This window comes from Fukomys damarensis, unplaced genomic scaffold, assembly GCF_012274545.1.
Source record: "Fukomys damarensis isolate Sample0158 unplaced genomic scaffold, DMR_v1.0_HiC HiC_scaffold_2, whole genome shotgun sequence".
NCBI lineage: Eukaryota > Metazoa > Chordata > Mammalia > Rodentia > Bathyergidae > Fukomys > Fukomys damarensis.
The window spans coordinates 34127769-34149660 of NW_022900914.1; the positions used below are offsets into that span (position 1 = coordinate 34127769).

The 21892-nt window shown below is 36.0% G+C and overlaps 1 protein-coding gene across 4 annotated transcripts in view; it reads left to right on the forward strand.

Moving 5' to 3' along the window:
• The window catches only part of Ccdc85a (coiled-coil domain containing 85A), a 185204-nt gene that overhangs the window by 126394 nt on the left and 36918 nt on the right, over positions 1-21892 (forward strand). The gene's annotated exons all lie outside the window — the stretch shown is intronic.

Here is a 21892-nt window from a genome sequence, read left to right on the forward strand (position 1 = left end):
AGTGGCGCATTTTTGCTGGTCATACCTGTGGGATGGGATTTTGCATATCTGTCTTTTCTGCTTCAAAAGAAGCAGGAAATGGGACAAAATAGCCAAAGGAGGCTTGAGTAAATGGCGACCTATGGATTGAGGTTTGGCGTATAGGAGCCTTACCATTGCTATTATCTGTAATGAACATCCACTAAGCCCTTCTTTCTTTGAGAGCAACTTTCATTTGCTGGAAAGATTTAGGATGCCTCTGTTTGCTGTAAGGGACATTTACCAGGAGTAAATGGGAGCCTAAATCAGAATTTCTTGTGTTTACATGTCTGGACACACTGTTAAAAAGGCAACAAATCATTGTTAAAATGCTTTATAATAGCTATTACAGTAATTTAATTTTGAATGTATAATGTAATAGTGTTGTATTTTGTGATGTAGGTACAATTTACGATGCGTTCATATAACTAATGTATACCATGCATGATATCCATATTATAGAATTCAAAGAATAACTTCACTACTTTACATGATTATAAAGATTTATCTTTGCTTTTTTGACATTTTATATTATATTCATGACATCTGTAATACTGAATCCTTGGTCAGAAACAAACACCCAATTATTGTGAAGTTCCAGTAGGAAAACATGTTTTGCTTCATGAATGTTCACTATACACAATGATTTTAAGGATTTTAATTTGGAAAAAGAAAATGTTGTCCGTACATCACTGTCATTTTAACATTAATTCATCTGATACTTATTGAATGCTTACTATGTGCCCATTGAATTCACTCCTAATTTTGAAAATCTAACATTGTTAACTGAACATTAGTTGAATTCTGAAACTCATTTGATATAATATTTGTATATAGTAGGATCCACTTTCTGCCCTAGACTTTAATCCTGAAACACAAAAGCATGATAAATAACTTCCTAGAGTGCTCTATACTTCCAAACGCACTATCATATTTAATTCTCACGTCGATGAGGTTTTAACATGACCATTTAATGGAAAGATGGGTGAGTCAGATGATGCTCTTGCCCTGTGCATCCCAAGAATGTCTTATTATACTCATAGATGAGGACTTGTCATATTGTTTTGAACATTCATAGCTATTACTGTCTGTACAATCCAGCTGGCAATTAATCATATACTTTTTTGTGACAACTCTTCTATTTTTATTCTAATAGTCTTTAAACCATATTCATATTTTTATACATTTTAGTTATTTTACCAACTAGAATGGAAATCTTATGTGGGTTAGATTTCTTTATAGCCCATTATAGTACTGGCACACTTAATAACCCTTAATAAACTTGGTTGGGTTGAAGTGGTGATAAGAACTGATATGCTGATTTGCATCCTATATTCATTTGTCTCTGTTCCTGGGCAGAGTTTCTCTTTTGGGATAGTCAAACCTGGGCTGCTCTCTCTCCTTCCCAGGTCTTTACTAAAAGCCATGCTGTTACCCAGCAGACCATGATGCAGCAGAGGATTCGGAACACGGTATACTTGGCCTTGCCAAATGTTCACTGCTCTGATAAATTCTCTATTGGCTAAGCTAACTTTGGGGAGTTAACTGTGGACTTCAATTCTATTTTCTAGCCCATCTTGTTGCCATAGATACTTGTTGTGGCAGAAGTTTGTCCTACAAGCTCGGGTACATGATGTTGCCTGGGGCAACACATATAGCTCAGTGGGTGGCAGAAGGAACAGAGATGGAACAGGAGTACCAGGTACTGAGAGAAGGCAGGGACTTTGGTTGGATGTCACAGAAGCTATGGGAGGCATTCTAGTCAGGTGGTTGGAGTTGTGCCTGTTGGGAGAGCATGTGGTAGAAGATGGTATTGCTTAACACTGAGGCAGTCCATTAACAGCAGCAGGTGGTGTTTGGCTGGTGATCAGCCATTTTGTTTTGGGAATTTTGGCAGCAAGTAATCTGCAGAGATCCCGGTGAGCTGGATTTGGAGATTGGATCTAATTTTAATTAGACTAGATTAGGGACAGACAGTGAAGGGTACATTGGAGTGAATTTAGGTACTTAGGGGTGGTAGGGAAAAGGGAAGTAGAGCCCCAGGATTTTTAGGGGAGAAGGCTAGGTTAGGAACAGCTGCTTGAGGGAACTGTAGCTGCAGCCAGAGCTGGAATCATCCACAACAGTGTAGAAGAGGGATAACTGACCTGGACTCATAGAATTCTGTGCTTAGTGTCTGTTCTTCTATGTATTAACCCTGAAATCTTTGAGAACTGTTTTTCTTCTCTAGGCCTTAATTTTCTCATTTAATAGATGAGGAGACTGGGTGAATGTAATCTGCATCCTTTGATTTTTTGTCCTATGACCTGCAGAGTTGTCCTTTGAAAAAAGTTTTCTGTGGTCAAATAGTTTTGGAAATGCTGCACGGTATTTCCTTCCCCAACCTTGCTAAGATTCACAGTGATCATTATGAATTTAATGTAGTGATGATCTGTGGTTGATTTTGTGTAGTCTTGTAGTTCTCACACCGACTGACCATGGACTATTTCTTCTCATTGAGAGCCGTTGACTTGCTGAGGGAACCTAGGATTTGAGGGAATGTAGCGTGGGTGGGAAAGGCTGTAGTCAGTGATTTCTGAGGTACTTCTCATTTGAGCATCCTCAAGTACATCTGCCTGTCATTTATAAGGCTGCTGACACGCAGCTACAGGTGTCCCTTCCCTTCCCACAACTTTGACTTGGTATTTTGCTTCCCTCTTTCTTCATGAAAGTATACAGGAGTCTCCACTGTGGTTTGGAGTTTCCTGTTTCCCAGCACTGAGCTCTGTTCTCTGATCCCCAGATCATCACTTAGAGGAAGGGTATGGATCAGCCCTGTTATTGTTCCTCCTTCCCCTCCCAGAGCATGGTGTTGGGGTTCAAGTCAGCCTTCTCAGATCTATGTATGTGTCTTTACAGAAGGTTCTCTTCCTCTCAGCTCTTTTGACTTTATGTCACAGGCTTTGGAAAACTAACCCACGTGGAGTATTATTTCTGCCTGGAGACTGTGCTTTCCTCTTTCCAAGCAACTCACTTACAAATAAACTTCTGGAATACTGCCCACTCACCCTACCTCCCATGGGGTTGACTGAGGTAATTTCTTACATACAATCTGTTTAAATATTTTGTAGTCAAGAATGGGAAAATATTAATTGTTTTATCAGATTACATTTCACATAAATAACTAAAGAACATCTTGTCGTCCCCCCCCATCCCCTGCTAGCCTTTTGGGAATGAGGAAATTTCATAGAATAAATGAGTTGAAAATAAAAGTTGACTGTTTCATACTGGTTGAATCAAGTTATGGTAATGATTTTAAGACTGAAAATTTTTACTCTAATAACAAGTATTTACACAGTTTAAAACAATGAGCTACAAAATTCTTGCTCTTAAGAAATAAATGCAGCTGAGAAGGTAAGACTATAACCTGGGATAAATTAGAATGTATTTCAGCGTTAAGCTGTATACTATCTCATGGAGCTAAAGAAAGTATAATATGAATTCCAAGATGGGAATGACATATGCAGTTAACTTAGTTAATGGAGAGTGCCAAAATGGAAGGATATGAAGGGCCAAATCTTGGAAGGCAGGAGGGATTTGCAAGTTTGCAGAGAAAAAGGATAATGTTTGGAGGGGCAAAATCATAAGCAAATCAAACCTCTTCAAATAAAATAAAATAAAATAAATCTGAAACCTAGGCAGAACGTATCAGCAGATAATGTACCCTTCATTGAGATGGCAAGTAGGTGTGCAGGACTCGTGAATATGAGAATGAATGTGTATGAATATTGTAACTGTAGTGAAAAACAAAACAAACAAACAAACAAAATCTACAACTGATCCCAACTACCCCGCCTAGGTTCAAGTCTAGACTTTCCAAGTTTGGTGAAATTGTATAGGCCAACTCAAGGGTGCCAGCTCCATGGACTTTGAAATAAATTTCCTAAAAGAACTTAGAGGTTTAGATTGGTTAACAGCTAATGAGATTATAAAAATCACTTGGAATCATCTTCATAAGGTCAAATTTGGTTTGGATAGCTTTTCACTATTGGCTTAGCTGGTTTTCTTACAGCAGGGACAAAACTGAACTCATACTATGTTGTTTTGTATTTTATTTTGTTGTTGTTCTCTCTCTTTTTTCCTCATATATTTAGACAAACTCTCAGGATTTTGGTTATGTTTAAACGTGAATTTAAGGAACATACAAGGTAGCATTAGTTCTGCTAAGTGCTTAGGAAGACAATCCAGTGGTCACTTGATTTTTATCATTAGCTTTGTTGTCATTTATAAAATTGAACAAGTGTTGAGCCTCAGTGGTCAATTCTGTTGAAGAATTGAGCTGGTTTACTCTGTAATTATGACTTTGGTACTTGACTTGGAAATAGTTGCTTTACTAGATCCATCTACCTTAACTTTTGAAAAGACAATACTATTGCGAGGATAAAACAAAATGTATAAAGACATTATATCTTAAGGGGACTTTCAGTTAAATATACTCTGAAGATTTTTATTTCAACACAGACACGTAGTTGACTGTCTATAAATGTTTAAATAAATGTGTGGTTGATGATTCCCACTTCTGTTTCAGGCAGTAATTCACAAAATGACAAAAATGTCACTTTTCTATGCTAAGAGACATCATTGACTTTCAATTAAATTGAAAGTATTAATAATTGTCACAAAGGTTTTTAAAATGTCCTTATCTTTTTTTGTGTGTCTTACAGGGTTAGAAAAATGTTCTTATACCAGAGTTATAATTTTTTTCTATTGTGTTCAAGTGGACTTTCTATTAATAGGACAGTTATAGTTTCAAATATTGGAAAATATTAACTTGAGTTATATTATAAGAGCTACCTGTATAAATGGAAGATGGTAAATTAGAAGATTTTTTTCTCTGCTGTTATTAAAAGCCCATATTTCTCATAGTTAAGCCAACTCAGCAAAGATTTTTAGGCACCAATTATTTAAGAGTTTTCTTTCAAGCAACAAACTTTAATTAAAATATATGGTTGCTATGGTTTCCTAGTCATCCATTTAAGTAATTTATCTGTAAAGATATTTTCACAATATAAATTCTATGTTAATTAGAGGTATTAAAGAGCATACCTACACTAAATATGGATCAGAAATTTAAACTAGCATCACCAGTGCAGCATTTTTCCAAAATCTTTTTTCCAAATTAAACATTATATCATTTTTTATAAATATTAATGTTTGAACTTAGGCTGTCTTCCTGTCTTGCAGAGCTAAGTGGAAAATTAAATACTTACTAGGCAACCCAGATCATCTGTTTCCAGACTCTTCTCTTTCCTCATTAAGTGGAAATTTTACCTGAAATATTGAGTTGTGTTCATAATTGTAAATGAGTTTTTCAGCAGGGACTTTTAAAAAAATGTTTATTTCAAAGTCTCTTGCAGAGTGCTTTGACTGATGTTCTCAAATTATCTTTTGAATTCAAACTTTTAAAAAAGACCTCATTTTGTTTATAAAAAGGAATTAAAAATAGCTTTTTAGGCTCCTAGTCATTTCTGAATGTGTTTATCTGATTCTCTGTAATCTTTACTTACTGCTTTCTCTATCTGTATTACCTATATCTTCAAGTGAGTCTTTTGTTGGTGTGAGGTTGGTGGGGTATTATCCATGATTGCTTCGCTCTGATGGGGGGATTACTAGTGTCTAAAATCCAATCTGTCTTTGTTCCTGCAGTGAAGGCAGTTGCCTGCCATGCATATCAGCTACTGAAGCACTTTCTACCATTTCTGTTTAGTCCTCTCAAGGATTAGCACCAGTATAATCTTTCTGATCTGCCTATCGATTTATCATTTCCTTCAGAGATTTACAGAATTTTAAAGCTGGAAGAAGTCACAGGACCCTAATAAATGAGATGGTTTGACGCAGGTACAGGATCTATTACTTAGCTAACAATCTTTTTCTGTAATTTTACTGTCAAAAGTATTCTATCATGTGTCCTTTAAGACCTTGTGTGACCTTGTCCCTGCTTATTTCATAACCTTATTCATTAGCTCCAGCCTATCTCTCAGTTTCTATGCCAAGCTAAATTGATCCCTTAGAGCTTCTGTATGAGCTATACCTTCAGTCTAGGATGCTCATATTCCATCTAATATTGGCTTACTTCCATTCATGCATTTGTTAGCTGAATCCATCCAGTCATCCCTCTGTGGCACTTGACATATATAAAATGACTTCATTTGTTTATTTTCTTGTTTCTTGTCTGTTACCTATTTCTTTGTTCTCTGTTATATCCTAGTGTGTGGAACATTCATACTTTGTGAAATAAATAAATATACACACACTCATTTCACAGTTCCCACTGCTTACATTCAGTGTTTCCTATAATAGGGTGCACTCAGTGAAAGCTGCTGTTTCTTGTTGGTGTTAAGTATGTAGAGCTGAGAGACAGAACAGGACAGGAAGCAAGGCTGAAGACAGTGTGGGCTACAATGGGTAGAAGATTGTGCACAAAAATTGAGCATAGTCCTATTAGCCATCAAGGTACTGGAACGAGAAGGTGGAGTGGAAACATGTAGCTTGCTAGACAGGCCCAGAGACATGGGGGTAGTGGTGGTGGTAATGATATCAGAACAACAGGTAATATTATAATGGATGCAAGTAAGCATGAATAGCTTGGACTTACTGGATGCCAGACATTGTCTGAGGTGACTTATAGATAGTGAGTTCATACAACTGTATATGGTAGGTACTGTTATTGATCCATTTTACATATGGGGAAACAGACACAGGATTTCAATGACTCCTTCAAGGCAATAATGTAGATTGTAGAAGCAGGTTTCAAACCCAGGCAATCCAGCTCCAGCACCCATGCTTCTGACTGTTGGTCTACACCCAATCCCAGATGAGTGTCTTCCAAGGGCTGGTTCATATAGTAGCATAAAGGGAATATTGATTGAGTACCTTTTAAGCACTTGAACAAAATTTTAAAAGCACATTAATTTATGGAAAATGCTGTTTTTCAATAAAAAAGATGTCTTGCTCTTTTCAGATGCTGTTAAGATGAAATAAAATGTATGGAAAAGAACAGACGATGAGTACAGGTGATCCTGTAGTTGTGATGAATATGTAAGGATTCAAGACAATTTCAACTGTCTTTTAGGCATGTAGCAGCATAAGTGATACCCATAGCCTATGAAAATTTCAAGTCTGCCTCTGTTTATGTGAGCAGCAAAATCAAATGGAAGACCCAAGCAATTCAGAGCAGGATCCTGGTGCTGTTCTTGAAGTTGACTGGGGGAATTCCTCAGTCACCAAGCATGAAGTAGCTAGCAGTGAGCTTAGTCCTCAGGTGCTGAGATACTCAACAGTAAGATAGAATTTGGTTTCTGAAGGTATAAGAACTGGGGGCTGAATCCAACCAGAGTGAGGGAGCCTGAGGTAGCTCCAGAGGGGTTCTGTATTTAACTATATAGTAGCATCGGTCTGCTCAAGTCCAAATGAACAGAAGATAGTAGGAGAAAGTTTCTGATGCTGTCAGTTTGAAAAATGTTCCAGATTTTGGATATGCCTTCCTGAAGCAGAATCTTCTCTAAGCTGACCTAGGATTATGTTTCTTCCATATGGGTCTATCAAATAAGAAATTAGGGTGGTGATCACAAAATAAGTACTTTTTTGAACCTCTATATACAAAAGGTTGATTGAATCTTCTTAGCACAGAATTGAGTAGCTCTTGCTTCTAGAATTATTATGCACTCCTTATAAGGAATTCATTTTTCTAATCATGAACTAATTTTCTACTTGATAGTAGGGATAGGATATGAGAAGTTGGTGTTCTGTGATGAGATGTTGACTTCTCAGTCACTCCGTGTACACATCAATGGGGAGAATAAATTTCAAGTGAACTGTCATTTAGAATAAGAAGATTAATCTATAGATCATTAAAGTTAGCATTTATGAAAAAATATATACCTTTGTAAGTGTAATAGATAGCCACCATTTTCCACGGATTTGAATTTACACAGGCTATTGGCCTATTGTTTGATTCTATCTTAGTGTTCCTGGGTACTTCCCAAAGACAGACTGCAAATTAAAAACAATCTATTTTGTTCCATCCCTAGGTGATATAAGAAATGTTTCTCAGTAAGTCTGTTAAGCTAGTAGCCTCTAACTACAGCCTCACTTGTGTTGTTGGTACTGACAGAAAGCACAGTTGCCAGCAGAGAGGAGAAAGACATACTTATAGGCAATTCTGTTAGCAGAGTTCACTTTCTTGGATTTTCTTAAAATCTTGCATAACTATATTTGTTTTCAAGGGAAAAATAGACTCATAATTTTTTTTCTTCAGTGGCAATGCTCCCTCTACCTGTGTATTCCCTGAGGATCCAGGAGAGAATAATGTTAATAATTAATTAAAGAAACAAGATGACGCAGCCCTCTGACCAGCTTCCTTTCCTGTAGTCTGCCTTGAGATATCAAAATGGAATTTTCCCAAGTGTAACAAAATCATTCAATATTATTATTTTTAATTAGAATGCCTCACTTAAAATGTCTGAGACAAGTAAAACCCCTAATATATTCTAAAATTGATTGTTTTCATGTGATCCTATTTGTTTATATTTACTTTATTTACAATAATATTTATTCCATAAAGTCAACGGCTTGTGTGTTCTACATCTTTTTTTATATTGAAGATTGTTCCTGGGTCTTCACACTAAGCTACATCTTTAGCCTTCTTTTTATATTGAGTTTTAGATTGGATCTCACTAAATTGTTAAGTTGCCCCAGACTGGGATTTACTGACTCAGCTTTCCAGAGTGCTGGGATTATAAGCGCACGGCACCATTTTGTTTTCTTTTTAGTTTTTCTTTTAATTTATTGCTAATGTAGTATTTACTTGTAATTATTTTTATTGATAACATTCGTCACAGAGAATTTGTACCTGTAGATGATATATCGCGATTATTTTTCCACAATCCCCTCCCCTTTCAGCCCCTCTTCCCTTCCTTATTTACAAAAGCTTTATTTCCATTTTTCCTTCTATTTTTCTATTTTCCATTCCTTCCTTCCCCCCACCTTTTGTTCCTCTTTCCATTTGAACATTTTCTTCCTATTTCACAATATCTAATATAAATTTTGTGTATTTTCTTTCATCGCTTATAGTCAAACTTTTCAAAGACATTTTAAACTCTTAAGATGCTCAACATTAGTATTTTCATGTTGAACTAGCATAAATGGTTTAAAACTATTTGGGTTTAAATATTTGTGTCATACTTAAGTTTGTAGCATTGAATGAAATAGTTTTTCCCCATGTGACATGGAGTTCACGGTCTGTTTCATAATTTCATAGTCTATTCTGTTACATTTTTACTTTTGATTTATACATTTTTATTTATGATTTAAAGTTTCCTTTAAATAGAGTATGTGCAGAAAAAATACGCAAGAGAAAGCAAAATTTTCAATTCCATATTCTTTGGAAGTAAAAGAAACTTTATTATATTTTGTGAGAATGAATGAGAATAATTAACTTAAGAATACTATTTTATAGAATACAACATTTCTAGAGTAATATAAAATAAGTCTAAAAATTTTGTGTAGGCAGGGCATTTTTCATGTACCTTTTTAGCAGAATTATTGATATATAATATCAAGTTAAAGTTTTTAGCCATTACAGTATTTGTGTCACCTGATTTGTCCCTGCCTACTGTTTAGAGAAGGCAAAACGACAGAACCTTTGTGAGACTAGAAGAGCCCAAATAATGTCCAAGTTCAGCAGACATTTTCTGGCCAGAACTCTCTCTCCTTTCCTTCAGTATTTTAAAGTGTCTGTAAAATTAAAGGACATGAAGAGGAATGGGAACATATTTAGATTAGCTTCTGTGGACTGTATTTAACAGAACTTTTGAGATTTATTTTGTTTCGATTTTATTAATAGCAGTTAAAAAAAAAAACCAAAAAACCCAAAACCTTGATATTTTCAGTATGCTTAGAATACTCTTGTCAGATAAGATGCTTAGACGATTCAGTTCTTTGATCACTTTTTGATTCTTTGATTTTTGCAAAGACTGATTTCAATCTTTCCAACCTTCTTTATGTACTTTGAACAGCTCACGCTCATTCCCATCTTGGAGACTGGTCAAGTTTTTTTCTTACTGCATGAAGGTTTACTCCCAGATCTTTTACCCTCATATCTAGATTTATGTATCCAGATTGTCTCTGATAATGTAGGTGTATGCTGAAGTAGGGGTGTTGTGTGCAGGGCAGCTGTGCACTCATTCATGAGTGTGGGTTATGTTTGTGTGCCTGTCTGTTTTCCCTCTAAGAATGCTCCTTGAGGAGAAGAACCCTGATTATTTTCAGTGCAATGTCTCTAGCACACAAAGAACATCTAGTATGTACACAGTAAGGGTTTAACATAATATCTCATAATGATTATAAAGTACTTATTGATAAATGTGCTGAAACAGCTAACATACTAACATACCCCCCCCCAATCCAAAGTATGAGGTCTTTCCAATGTTTTTTTTTTTTGGTGCCAGGGATTGAACTCGGGTCCTTGTGCTTGCAAGGCAGGCCACCAAACTGCTGAGCTAAATCCCCAGCCCTTTCCAATGTTGTTTATCTGAACTAACAAGATTGTTTGAAAATAATCACTTCATGTAAGATAGATATGCTAAAATGTTGCAAAAACATTGTTTTCCTTATGGAAGGGAAGTTTTGCATTATTACTCTATGAGTTTGTTTTGCCAACTATTAATTCATAGCTACTGCAGAGAGTATGCATGGGATAATCTTAATAAAATTTTATTAATTTCAAGCTGGAGTTAAAATTAATGATGCTTTAATGTACAAATTGATAGAAATTATTTTTATTTTTCTGAAAAGTATAATGGCAATAAAAAGCAGGTGTAGGTGTTTAAAACATCTAAATACACAAAAAGGCATACTAATTATGTCGAGAAAGTTTTTATAGGTTCTCTTTTTTTTAAAAAATTATTTTTTGCAGATTTTCTTCCTGTATATTTATTGACAATACCAACGAGGTGCACTTACAAAGGGGCGCATCCATTTAAGATGGTTGTTTCATTTATTAAAATGACACCCACTTTTATCCTCTGGCATTAGGAAAAGGCAGCTATTTTCTCTGAGAAATGACAACAATAATAGCAGCAGCATAATAATGGAAAGTAAGACATTTTAACCCCGAATAACATTTAAAATGGTACTCGTGCTGAACAGCTCTTTAGAGTTTGAAATAGCTCCCATATACGTAGTCACAATTTCTTCAGCTCAATTTACTGTTACTTACCTGCTTACCTCCTTTGTGGGGTTGACACTTTCAAAGTGAAGAGTAATAGTGAGTATAGTTTTAGAACATAAAAACTCCTGTAAGCCAGGCTCTTTTGAGATTGTTTGCTATTGTGGGTTTTAAGGTGGAATTGTATTTTCAGTTAACTGCTTCAAACTGTCCTTGGGAACACAAAACTTTAAGTAGCACCCAGGACAACTGGAAACAATAAAGAGGACGTGCATTCTTCCAACAATAAATTATTGAACACTGTCAGCGCCTAGCACCTTAGTAGTCATAAGAATCTTGGCAAAAGAACCATAGCAAGTCCTTGCTACCTGGAGATCTAGTTTATATAGAGAAGGAAATGGAGTCTATGACAATGAGGTACCAATTTCCATTTTCTGTTACTGTAACAGAATACTGGAATCTGGGAAGTTTATAAAATAAATTTGTTTCTGCTAATGGAGAGTTGCAAGTCAAAAAGTTTGGTGCTGGCAACTGCTTGATTTCTGGTGGAGGCTCTCTTGCTGCATCATAGTATGGAAGGTAAAATATGTTACATGGTAAGAGAGAACAAGCGTGCCTGAGAGAGCTTGCTTTTATAATTGAGTCATTCCCTTAGTAACCCATTAATCTATGGATGGATTAATCCCTTGGTGAGAATTCTGCCCAGTCACACCCCAGAGGTCCCCACCTCTCATATACCGTTACTATATGACTTCGAGGATTAAGTTTCCTACACGTGAAAGTTGGGGAACACATTGAATGCATACGTTAAGGATCAGACCAACAGATGATAGCTGCAATAAAATGCTATTCCCTCCCTATTTAAAACACTCATCTGGGGCCAGAGAAATTTGAGTGGTAATTATTTTCTGGTACAAAAATTAGGAAATAGACTGATTTTTTTTCTGGATTCTAAACTGATTTATATATAAATTCTGTTTTATAGCTCCATTGAACTATTACAGAAAATAATAAATTCATTATAGAAAATAGCAAGTGAGACAAAATCAGCGCTATTTCAGGAAGTACAGCACTTACTTGGCAACAGAAGAATAATACTTATGATTTTTCTGTCAAACCATTCGTGGAAAATGATTTAGTTTTTTCAAGCCTTCATTCTAATTAAGATAAATAAGGCAGCACATTGCTCCATTTTCTTTTCTTTTGAAATGACAGATTTCTGTCTTCACACAGAAGGGTGCCCTTTTTGGATATGGACCACTGCCCATAGCCCTCCCCAGGCTGCGGACATCTCGGAGCCCCTCACTCTGTGCAGCTGGCACCTGCCTGATGTAGGGTCCCACAGCTGTGCTTGCTCCCTCTCTCAGTACCTCATGGGAAGGGCTGAGGAGAGAATGGCCAGGTAAAATCGAAATTCCTTCCAGTGGTACTGGTAACAAAAATGTACCTTACTGACTTAAGCAGATTTGCAGGTGAAGGGCATTTATATTGTATTCTAAGATTGCAGTGATAGAAAGAGTCATTTTTCACTCTCCCTCCCAATTATTTCTCTGTCCATGTCTCTCTGCTTCCCCTGCCCTGTCTTTCTTCTTTTGGTCTGCTATGACAAATACCTTAGGCTGGGTAATTTTGGAGAACAGAAATTTACTGTTTACAAATCTGGAGGGTAGGACGTTTCACATCAAGACATCATCAGACTTGATATCTGACGAGGTCATTTTCCTTAGAAATTGCACCTGTTGGGCCGGGGATTTAGCTCAGCAGTTCGGTGGCCTGCCTTGCAAGCACAAGGACCCTGGTACCAAAAAAAAAAAAAAAAAAAAAAAAAAAAAAAAAAAAAAAAAAAAAAAAAAAAAAAAGAACAACAAAAAAAAGAAATTGCACCTGTTATTTGTCCTCACATGGTGGAAGGGCAAAAGGGCTCCCTCAAACCTGTTTGGTATGGATGTTAATCCCATACCCTCATAATTTAATCACCTCTCCCAGGTCCCATCTCCTATTACTGTCATTGTGGGGGTTAGGTTTCCACCTATAAATTTTGGTTGGGACACAAATATTCAGACTGTAGCAAAATTGTCTTTTCCAACACAGAGCCACAAACATATACATATGTATTTTGAACCTGATGAGAATGCATTTTAGATTTTCTTATCACAATTACCTATACTTGGTTAGATCTGACATAATTTATAAACCTATTCTAAGTTTTTATTGAAAGTTAAATGTTCCATAGAATGATTTTCAAATAGCACAACAGAACTAGCATTAGGTTTCATTTAAATACAAACTATGCCTTGCCTGAAATGACCAAAAAGTATTAAATTGTATTAAATGAAATATTTTGCTTTCAAGGCACTGTCTATGTAAGTGATTGATTTGTTCATTTTATAAAATTTTATTGTGCCATGTACTATTCTAGGCACTTGAACTAAATCACTCAACACAAAAGACAAGATCTATGGTTTGATAGTGGCGAACCCATGGTGTGCATGCCACAGTGGGCTGTTGTCACTGAAAGCACTGAAGGGTTTGCCATCACCGATGTCATGTGGAATTTACATTGTGTTAGGGAGAGGCTGACCTTTATGCAATAGATATGACATATAACCAAGCTAAATTTCCACGATAGAAGGTGATAAAGTGTTTTGACAAAAATAAAGTACAATGTAGTCAAAGAGGTTAGGAGTGTGGCGTGGCAGGCTGTAGGTAAATCAAGAGGACTGGTTGAGTCTCACCGAGAAGTTGAAATTTGAACCAAGACTTGTAGAACTCGAGAGGGTCATTCCAACTGCCATCTGGAGGAGGACATGTTGGGAAGAAGGGACAATTAAAGCAAAGTCCTCAGGCAGGAACATGCCTGGAGTGTCAGGGGGACAGAAAAAAGGGCTCCATAGCTGGAGCACAGCAACTGAGGTCATGAAGTTGAAGGGTAACTGGTAATCAGATTATGGAGAGCCCTGCTGGGCTTTTTAAGGACTTTGGTTTTTATGTGGAGGAAAATGGTGAGCTGCTTCAGGGTTTGTAATGAAAAATTACGTGATCAGATTTAGCACTTGTAAAGAGGACTCTGCTGCCATGGTTTCAAAATAGATTATGAATAATTTAATCTAGGGGAGGAGGAGGCAAGAGTGGAAGCAGGGACACCTATAAGATCTATGTCTTACTTAATTTACGTTCTGGTTGTGCCTTTGTGAGGTTCTGGTTGTGCCTTTGTGAGGTTCTGTTCACAGACTATTTTGGAGGTCAAGAGAATTTCCCAATGGACTGGAAACAGAGGAACCGTGCATAATGCAAAGGTTTTTGTTAAAAGGAAAGCCTAACAGTCAAACAGTCTAAAACTAGGTCTAAATGTAAACAACACAAGGTTTTGAAATCTTAAGCGGTGATGGAGGTGACAAGTCAGGTTCTAATCTTGAGCTACTCCCTTCTTCCATCATGACTGGGCTCCAGAATGTAGATATTCATAGGCAGGGCTGAACACTGCCTTTCCTTCTGCCCGAAAATCTCCTGCCCAAGGTCTCTGCACAGTCAACTTTTTTGTAAGTCATAGATTTTACAAAGTTCCTCTCAAGCTTTACTATCTTCCCCAAATTGCTCTATCCTAGTACTGTGTTTTGTTGTGTTTACTGTATAGTTCATCTTCATATAGTATTTTCTTTAGCTGTTTTTTATTGTCTGTCATCTTCCCTGCTTGAAAGTGCACTCTGTGATGCTGAGATCTCATCACTCTTCCCTACTATTGATTCTGCAGTACCTAGGAGAGCATCTGACATGAAGCCCGCAATAATTATTGGATGATGATATTTTAATATCAAAGCATATCATCAGGTATGCATTAATCTCTACAGGAACCACCACCATCAGTGTGTTGGGGTTGGGGAATATTTTCATGTAGCATGTTTGGGCAAATATTAGGGATAACACTATGAGGATATAAGTTAAGAAATCACGAAGCAGTACAGAATTCATTGGTGAATGAGAAGGAGGAAAAGTGAGAACATATGGAGTGGGAAGAGCTTACAACTGTAGAATTATTGATTGTAGTTAAAGGGACTTGCCTAACGGCACTCACAGGTAGAGACCTTCACATCTTGCCATTGAGCTTTCTCTAAACATATATGTCTGACTACATGGGCGAGGTATGGGCAGAAGCTAGGAGAAATCTAGATCAGTGAGAAACTGAGGAGAGGGATAGAAATAACTATCTCATATCTCCCTGAGGTTGTCACAAAGAGAAGGGCCTCAGAAGGATGAAATTTGCTTCATAGATGGGGGATTAGAGAAAGACCTGACACAAGATTTTTCTTATTTGGGGTAAAACTTATTAAAATCTCATTTACAAATCCTGTGTATGCTAATAAAGCAGTGTGAATTAAATATCCAGGCAAGTCTTAAAATGTTAATTTCAGCAAGATTTTTAGAAAATAAGAAAACCATCAAATTCTAGTGAGAAATATAATCACTTATATTTCTGGAACTAATATGAACTCTAAGTAGGAGGCTAACCTTTGCTTGCTAAAGGAAGAAAGAGAAATGCTTTTTGTGAGAACATAATAATGTTTTAAATGCAAAGTTCTGGTATAATTTCCTTAAGAATGTGTAAAATCCTATGACTAGAGGGATTAATATAGAACTATTACCAGTCATGTCTTTTGATCTTGGATTTTATTGAAGAGATTTCCTATAAACTGGAAATCCAGTGACTGTTGCTATCTTTTGTTGAGATAGGTCTTCTTCGTCCATTTTGTACTGCTATAGTAGCATACTAGAGATTGAATAATTTATAATGAACAGAAATTATTGGCTCGTGCTTCCAGAGACCAAGAGTGAGGGAGAAGCAGCCAGCGAGGACAATCTGTGTCAGTCCATGGCTAAAGAGCAGGAAGGCGAGAGCGCCCAAACTTGCCCTTTTCATAGGAGCACTAGTTGCACTCATCGGGGTGTTTTTATGGCCTGATCTCTGTAAGGTTCCACCTCTTAATAATATTACAACATTTTCTTTTTTTTCCTCTCATTGAGTTTATTGGTACATTTCAGGTATGCAGTACAGTTACATTCATCATTGGGATCTTGTACCTTTACATGACAGGTCTTGGTTCTCATTTTTTACCCTTGTCCAACTATTTTCAACATGAGTTTTAGAAGGAATAAACATTTCAACCATTGCTCGCTCTCTCTCTCTCTCTCTCTCTCTCTCTCTCTCACACACACACACACACACACACACACACACACATGTGCGTGCATGCTAACTTCTGTGTATTCATGGCCTTCCAAATGGTTTCCCTCCTTTACATTCTTATAACTTCTGTAGTATGCATTACAATGAACCATAACTAGATTTTATTTTCTATCCTCAAGTTTTGGAGATAATCACAGTGCTTTATCTAATCAAAATTAATCAGAATTTTTACAAACCATAGACAGTTAACCACCAATGATAAGTCTTTTACATATAAATTCAGAGTAATTTATGAGTGATTTTATGAAAGAACATTTCCATAGAGAGAGAAATACTGCTTTAGAAACCCAAAGGAGATATAGAGAACTTTATATTTTGATCAGAGTAGTTTCAAACTAGCAGAGGAAAAAAATTCAGGCTCCTTTATATGACTGAATACATTTTGGGTAAATTGAAGTGAAACTGAGTCAAAATATATGGTCCGTGGAAAATATGTAGTTATTGCAAAAGTAAATACATCAAGAATATAGAAAGTCAGGCAGGAAAATGAACTTAATATTTACCTATCTGTGTAGAGATAGGAATTATTTGCAGTACCTTGGCAAATGAAACAAAATATTTTGAATATATTGAACTATCCTTAGTGTTAGAAGCCAAGGTCACTACTCTCTAGGCTTTAACTCTCTCATGTGCAAAACTAATCAGGGTATTGAAGGGCGGATTGGGATAGAAAACCTCTATGCACATTCTACCTCTAAAATTGGAATCATTTAGAAGATACATAATTAGTGATTCTTAAGCATATTTATGACATTTCTTTTATTGTAAGAGATGTGAACATTTACACGAAGGTTCATAGAAGTGTGAAATATGTGAAGAGAAATGATTTCTGCTTAGACAGTCTCTGATGTTTACCCAAAGAATATCTTGGGAATGTCACTGGATTTGACATCAATATAATTTGCTTTATCTTGCTTTTCTAATGTTAGGTATATTAACTAGGGTTCTGTAGAAAAACAGAATCAATAGAAAATAAATGTATAATGATGCAAGGGGATTTCTTAGGTAGGGTTAGAGGACCACAGGCAGGAGAGTTCACAATGGCTGTCTGCAAGAGAGCCAGAGAACCCAACAGCTGCTCAGCCCAAGAAGATGGAAGCCACAAAGTAAGAGGGATCAAGGATGCAGCACCAGTCCAAGATTGAAGGCCTGGAAGCTCACTGGGGAGGCACCAGTGGGAGTCTGCATTCAAAAGCTGAAGAAACTGGAGACAAATGTACAAAAGCAATGGCAATGACTGGAGCTTTTCAGAACTGGGAGCCCTTCGTTCTTTCCCTTGTTCTATCCAGGCCCCTCTATTTGCTGGCCTACATTTTAGTCATCCACAGACACACCCTGAACTGTGCTTTACTTAATTCTAGATGCTATTCAAGTTGATATATCATGTAGCGGTCACTCTACATGTCTATAGGTTTCTCAGGATTGAAAGGGAAGCATCTGCAGAGATTAGAAGCAAATTATCACCTGGATTATTGGGATTTGATGTTGGGTTTTCCAGCTCTGTGATTGTGGAACATAGCTTGGCCCTCTCTCTCTCCCCTGTCCAGGAAGTATCTTACTATTCTGTCATGTGATTCCTCTCTTAGCTCTTTACATCAGGTTTATTCTTGGCTTCTAGCCCTTGTCTACCCTACGGCTGTATGTATGTCTGGCCTATCATAATTCTGCTGATCCATTTTTAAGAATTTAGTCCACATTGATCTTTATTTATTCCTGTCTCACATGATTTAATACTGAGATTCATAATATATTATTGGTTTTATTTTTTCCATTATATTTACCCCTATTTGGTATAGTTTTCTTACAGGTAGGGTCATTCTTTAATAGATTATGCATCTATGAGTTTATAAAAGAATATTTGTCTATATTTATGTTCTTTTAGAGCTTCATTCTTAGAATTCTGAAATCCAAAAATGTCATTCTGAAATCACAGCTTTATGAAGCTATCTGTCAGTCCCTGATATCATGGTCACTTCAAATTATAGCACATTGTAATGCAGTTTTCTCGTTACCATTTTAACATTTAAAAAATACCAATTTTTGTCAGACATATCTCTTAGCTCAGTGTACAGCAACTCTTTTTGTATAACATTGTAATCTTTGAGACAGGAAATTAAAGGACAAAACAGGAGGGGAAGGGATTGCAGCAAACACAGTCAAACATTCTAATACCCAGGGAACCCCATTTCTTTCTTACACTGTAAGGAGATGCTATCGGTTGTTTTCTAACGACCAAACCAGTAGTAGAATGTGGATTAATTTAAAAATAGAATTAATTTAAAAATAAAAAATTTAAAAATAGTTTATATATTTTTCTTTTTTAAAAATTGAGTTTATTGGTACATTTTAGGCATACAGTACAGTTACATTCATTATTGGGACCTTATACCTTTTCATGACAGGTCTTGGCTCTCATTGTTTTCCCCTTGTCCCTGCCCTCCCTTCACCCCCTACTCCCTCCCCATTGAAGATTACTCCTAAGTGAAATAAATAAGTCACACATGTATAAATACCAAATAGCTTCTCTGGTGTGAAAAAACTATAATAGTACATAAGATCCTAATGAGATAATTGACAATGTGAAATAGGAAGAAAGTTTACATATTTTTCTGTTCCATTACTGCTTATGTACTGGTAGTCAGGCTCAAAATTAACAATTCAGTACCTCCTCATTGAAGGATTCAGGGACCCCATCATGATCTTACACCAGGTTTCAGGAAAGTGTTTTCCTACTCTACTCCCATTGCAGGACAGTACGATCAATACTTTTATTGAATAAAACAGTGAACAGCATGAGTACTCTGATTTATACATGCAATCAGCTCTTCCTGTTTCTGCCTTCCAGGGAGAGATCTTTCATTTTGGGTATTCGTTAATTGTTAAGTGACACAGTAATTCCATCAGGAGTGCTGAGTCTAGAAAAATTAACAGGGACATCTGGAATCCAGCACTAGAGTTTATAATCCTAAAAGGGAATTTAAGGAGAAATTTAGACTTGAGAACTTTAAGACTTGACTGTTACTGGCCTTCTCTTCCTTTCAACCCTAGAACAGTGCCTGGCACAAAGCAGCCAAAGGATGAATTCTTTTTAAAGGTTGAACTGCAACTTCCTTTACTTTACACTGTTAAGCTAATTTAAAAAAAATATTTTAACTTTAAAATAAAAACCCAGCTCTTCGTTATTTCTACATTTACATAAAATAAGATTTGATCTCACAAATTAAGCTTTGGTCTTGATCCATTATAACTAACCCTAAAAATGGGAGGTAGAGAGTATTTTCCAAACTTGGAATTTGCCTCCTTTTTTTCTGAGCTGTCCTATATATAAAACTTTCATTATTTAAGTTGAGACTTAGTGAGACCATCAAATATATAAACTGAAAAGATTTAAAAGCTAGAAATAGATTAAATAACTAAAGATGACTACTCGATTTAAGAAAAAGCTTATTCAGTGGCTTTTTTCAAATATTACCTGAATCACTACGTGTAGCCTTTCTACTGATTGAAGTATCACAGCCTTAGTAATAGTGCAGTGTAAGGCCCAGAAAGCTAAGCTGTAAATCATGAATGAAGGAGAAATGTATTTTATCTTTTTTGTGGTTTGAATAGAATATTGCTGATTAAAATTTTTTTATGCATTGCTGCAGATTATTCGCACCAAGGAAACTATTCGGTATTTACACATGTGTGACTTATTTAATTCACTTAGGAGTATATCTTCAATATGTATCCATTTTCCTATGAATGAATCTATTTTCTCGTTCTTTATGGCTGAGTAATATTCCATTTTATAGAAAGACCACATCTTCTTGCAACAATGCGTAAGATTCTAATAAGATTACTAACATTTAGAAATGGGAAGAAAGGAGCTAAAGGTGTAGGGAAGGTGGGACGGGTAGAGGAAGGGTAATAAGGGAAAAGAAAAAAATGTGAGATAACGAAAAGATGAAAATAAAGTGTTTGTAGATGGGGAGGGGAGGAGAGGGTTAAGGGAGGGCAGAGGTAAGGTGAAAAAATGAGAATCAAGACTTGTCATGTAGAGGTACAAGATCCCAAAAATGAATGTAACTGTACTGTATCCCTAAAATGTACCCATAAACTCAATTAAAGCTGAAAAAAAATAAAATAAAATTTTTTTTTAATCAATGAGTTTATGGGTACATTTTAGGTATACAGCTATCCCTCTGCTAGATATCTTTCCAAAAGAATTAAAAGAATCATACCACAGTGATATATGTTTATAGCAGCACAGTCTGTTCAAATTTTCGTTTGGATGGTCCTTAGCAAGTAGTTGTTTTTCTAGAAGAGAGAGCTGGGCTTGCAAAACTGCAAATCAGGTAATCTATGTTCACATCTTGATGACTGGCAAATCACTTATTCATTTGGTAAAGCAGACTCATGAAATCAGTAATTTTGCTATTCATTTATGCTGTATGCTTTCCATTTCTCCCTGTATAAAGTTTCATAAAGCAGCATCCATTTCATTAAGAAAAAATAAAATAAAAGCACATCTCTACGAAAGGTCTTTGTTTTGTTTACCTTATATTTCTATATTCTTACACGAAGAATGCTCAAGGCTTGCTTACCTTCTCCATCAGAATGAGGTCAGAGCATCCTTATATTAATATCAGTGACGAGTGCTTTCTGCAAATCATTGTCAGACATGTATGATGTGTTTACAGCAGGAATGAACTTAGTTGTATTTGTGAATTAAAGAAGGACACTTCTTATATGAAAATAAAGGGTTAGCTTGTGCTTGAAAGTCACATGGAAAACAGAATTGCCTTAAAGTAGGTAACTCCTGTGTAAAAGTAATGAAAGAGTTTCTGTGATGAATTTCAGGTCAAGGTATTAATATTGTATCAGTATCTATCATAAGTTTACACGACTAGAGGCTCCAAACATTTGCCTCCTAAATGTACTATTATCTCTTCTTTTGCTTTGAGGCCAAAGGACATAAACACTGAGAAGTTTTGCTGCTTTATTATTAACTGTGTAAATACACTCTGGAGGGATTCTATTCCAATGTACATTTTATTATACTTGAAACAAATGACTTGCAATTTGTTATAGGATGCACTTGAATATTTTTATTTCAGTGAACATGAGTTACTACCAGATTATTCTCCAAAATGAAACTCCACTTTTTTCCATGGATTCATTTTGTGAAAAAAAGATACAGAAACTGAGCAAGATCCTGATTCTGAACTTTAATCATTTAAATTTGTGAAGAATTGGAAACAAGAATTAATTTCAGTGCATTTTCTCTGGCTTAAACTTTTGGTATAAACTTGGGTTTCTGTCGCACTCATGCAAAATCAAATTAAAATCTAAATATCTGACTGCAATTACTGTTCTCTGAATTATGGAGTTAACATCTATAGATTTGTGAGGAGAAAAAATATTGGTCTTAAAACTTGAAATTT